The sequence below is a fragment of the Varanus komodoensis genome, unplaced genomic scaffold (genome assembly GCF_004798865.1).
Source record: "Varanus komodoensis strain SLA01 unplaced genomic scaffold, ASM479886v1 scaffold31, whole genome shotgun sequence".
Classification (NCBI taxonomy): domain Eukaryota; kingdom Metazoa; phylum Chordata; class Lepidosauria; order Squamata; family Varanidae; genus Varanus; species Varanus komodoensis.
The window spans coordinates 8,962,661-8,967,108 of NW_025335780.1; positions in this window are offsets into that span (position 1 = coordinate 8,962,661).

Here is a 4,448-nt window from a genome sequence, read left to right on the forward strand (position 1 = left end):
TCACATAATAAAATGTACGCATGCACACCAATAAGCACAGCCAATAAATTAACCAAAATTAAATTAAAATAAATAATCCATAAATATCCCAAATTTATACTGGCATGTGTGATTCTAACGGACTCATTAACTCTTTTCTATAAAACTTTAAGTTTAGGTTTAGCGTGTTTATTAATTAATTGCAATTTTGCTATTTTAAGAACTAAATTTAGTATTTTAAGTTTCAAAACAAATAACATTCTATTTAAATTTGTAAAATCTGATGTGTATATTATCTATTTTTATCCACCCTAATATGATATGCTAAGTTCCAAACTGGGATCCAGACTTCATTGTTCAGTATAAGATTGTTCAGCAACCCACTATTTCTGAATGCAGTATAGCCAATATATTATATTCTAGGCAGTCTATAGGGTTTTAAAAATCAGTATACATATTTCAGAATAAGTGCATTGGAAAGACTTTGTTTTAATGTTTCTGAGTAGTCTTCTGAGGCTAGTGTGAGTAGTTTAGTATTATGGAAAGCCTAATACAATAACGAAAAGGCTTTTTGGTTGAAATTCTGTATTCACTTCCCTATAAAAGAGGTCTCAGTGAACCTAATGGGACATATTTCTGAGTAGACGTATACAAATCTGTGTTGTCAGCTACATCTAAAATCTCAGTATTAGAAATTCATAGATTTCAAGTTCTGCTGCAAAAGACTGAAATGAGCAATAATTTTAGGCCATAGATTGGGATACAAAAAATATTGCGCTGGCTCTGAAAAACCACAAATTAGTGTAATTTGGCTTGAGCTAACCTGGTTGGAAAGTTTAGTAAATTGACTGCAGGTTTGAGCTAAATTCATTTTGCATTTTCATCAATTTCATTCCTATATCCCTAGTTCCATTTCCTAATATCCTGTTACAAGTAGAGGCACTCGTACAGCAGCAACCTCAATTCTGATTGCTTGTAAGTAATTTTCCCTGTTTTAATATTTCAGGTTATCAGTTATACCCCCCCCCCACTCCATAACCTATGAACCTTTGTTCTTTGTGAAAAACATAGTTTATTTATTTATTTAAACATTTTTAAATGTTTCTGGCTAGCACAGAATGGTCTTTTACATTACAGTGTATTTTTGCACATCAAAGAGTTCAGTGGAAGAATAAACCACAGAACTTAAGCCGTAAACACATGTTTTGGTTCTAATTTTAAAGACTTTCCTCTAGTTCCAAAATTTTACTCAAAGTTTGTTCTCAAATACTTAAACCTGTGGAATTGTGTGTTGTTCTTACATGCAAATGCAGAAATGGACTGTTAACCATGAACAAGGTGTCAAAAGAATCCATGGTTTGTTGTTGGTTTGTAAACTGTGGTTGTTTAGACCATGGATTGCTGTTACATGTGAACCCCAGATCATGGGTTGCTTCTCTGGGTTACAGAGTAGCAAGCAAAAAAAGCCAAAAAAACCCCAGCCTCTTTACATGCCAGTACCACTGTGTCGCAAAGGCAGTTGGGAATAGAATACAGAAAAGAAGCAGACAAAGGAGGAAGAAAACAAAAAAAATTACATTTGATCATCTACCAGACAATCCCTGGACACACTGTAGGTGTCTTGGGAATGCTTTAAGCTCATGTAATGCAGCAGGATCAGGACTGGTATCTCACAAAGCTGTATTTCCTACTAAACTGCATCTATAAAAAATGGATATGCATGAATTCATAGCTCCAAACTACCACCCTAAATTAATAGAACAAAAAGGAGTGAGCACCTTAGTTTTTGTGTTTAAAACAGAATCATCTAGTAATCTCAAAAACATATATAGCCCTTCTTCACTCTTAGTCCACATAAGCAAGCTCAGCATTTTAGAACTTCCAGGATAACACTGTTCTCTCTAGGAGAGATTTGGAATTATTCCTACAAAGGAAGACATACCAGAAAATTTTACATCAGACTGACAGATTTGTGAGCAGGGTATTTGACTGTCAACAATTCCAACAAGCAAAAACTACAGAGATTTTCATTTGCGAAATATTATTTTCCATACAAAATATTATTTTCTACAATAGTATCTGAAAATCACTCATGCGGACAAAAGAAATCCACTTCATCAGAATCATCCTGCAAAAATTCAGATTTTTTAAGTCATTGAAAGAGCTGTGCATATATTGGGTGCACTAACAGTCTTTCACTAACTGACTACTGACTGAAAAAAAAACTTTTCAGAATTGTAGGATATAAATGCTGAAATGTTATACTGCGATAAGCAGTAGGATTTCATTTCCCTTTAAAAACTGGTTATTTATCATTTAATTTTTAGAATGAAGGGGGAAATATGAAACCCAAAACAGTAAATCCTTTGAGTGAGAGCTTCTGAAATACCACAGAAAATGTGAATAATGTGAAAGCTCATTTTGCAAAGGGATATGAAATAGCAAAGAAACCAGATGAGATAAAAATAATTTAAAAACTTTTTATCAAAGGTGGTATTTAGCTAACAACCCTTGCGCAAAGGCCAAATGTATTGTGCTCACGAAGTGTAGACATGGCATAGTTTTCGAAATTTAAAGATGCAGCAAATCTTGTCCAGGCTTTTCTTGGCTCTTGCCTCCCCTGCCCCAGCCCCCAATTGCATAGGACTTTTGCTAGAACCAAAATTCAGTGTGGATATACCCAGCTATATTCCAAACATTTACTGTTTGCTGCTGTTGGGCTTGAATTCCCCAAATAATTATCACAGAAGGCCATTGCCATCCTGTGTATAAACACAACAACCCCAAGCTTCCAGAGTAATGACAAAGGTGGAAAAGATAGTCTAGTCAGGCATGAAATTGATTTTAACACAACAAATATCTGTTGACTCCAACGGACTAAGCAAATAATTCTAAAGTAGAGCGGAGATAATAAACACAAAATCATTAACTGCACCTACTAAATCAAATGTGGAGGAAAGAAACCTGTTGTCACATTGACCCTGAAACCTGTTTAATAACTGATTAAAGTAATTACTCCAAATCTGACACAGCTTTTAATCATGGATTCCTTTGGATTTACAAACGGGGCTGCTATTTGTTTTCCTTCCTGAGATGAATCTTCTTAAATACCATGACCCCAATCTACTTACACCATAGGTGCCGTGCCTACTCTCAGAGGATCAAAACGAAGCCCTGTTTGCCCCTGTCTTCTCCCCCTACCCTAAGTGAATGTTTAGTGAACAGAAGCAAAGTCTTCAGAACAAGGATACAATTTCTGCAAGATGATGGATTGTGCCCCAAGATGGTGCAACTAATAGCTCCATCAGTCTGAGTGCTGGGAGAGATGCCGTGTGAGGAGGAACCCGTCCATTCCCTGTGCAGTCCCCCAATGTGTGTGCCTAGTCATGCATGCAGCTGCTATGCCAATGTCATCATGATATAAATTCTCCTCCCTCCACCGTCTGCCTGGATTATTAAGTGAAGTCATAAGAAGGTCCATTTTAAACAGGGATTAACAAACAGGCTTGCAATCCTGCTCAAAAATCTTACATAAAAACAAAATTTGCAGTGTGACACAATAGAGCAGACACAGCCTATCATTAAAAAAAACCTACTACTTTAAATGCTTATAATAGAAATAAACATAATTAAAGGCATTTGGAATAGATTATTTCAAATGAAAGAAGTCACAGCTTCTGTTGTCTGGACACATTCATAACTCTAAAAATGTTAAAATAACCCCCTAACAAAACAGTGCGACTAGCCGTTCATACTGTAGCGACAGAAGTAGAACAATTAGCCGCAACAACATGCTTGCGATGCACACATTTTGCATTCTTATCACTGTCATTCCATTCAGGTCCGGCATGAACATTTTGGACCCGTCACCCAGCAGGAGATCCATCACTGACCAGAGGAACCCTCTTCTCCCAGCTCTACTGCTTGCCATCATCAGCTGCCCCGAGTATTTGCCCTGGCTGCTTGCTCCGCTGCCCTTCTGCACAGGAATCCCTTGGGTGCACATGCAGCTCTTCCCCTCTTCTCCCTTGTGAGGTCTTTATTCTGCATCGCTGAGGGACTGCGACCCAGGGGACCCCTGACTCCTGCACCTCGGTTGCTATCGGCCTTGATAAGACGCAATCAAACTTCCTGCCTCACTGCAGGTCTGAGATCTCTGATCTTGTCTCTGTAATACCGAAATCAAATTACTGCGATTCCAAATACTCCGTAGACCACTAGGTGCATAGGCATTAAAAGCATTTAAATCTTTTTCAGATGTTTATCCTCATTTGCATATTTCAGTAAGGAGGAAAGTGTGAGCTACCGCTTCCATGAAAACACAGACTTTGACAACTAGCTACCTATGCCCCTGTGGGGGAGGCAAATCTGTTTAGCATTGTCCAAAATAAATAAATACATAATTAAAAGTAAGCCTGAGATTTATCATCAAAGCTTTGCATTTCTGTAAAAAGGGGTAGTTCATACTT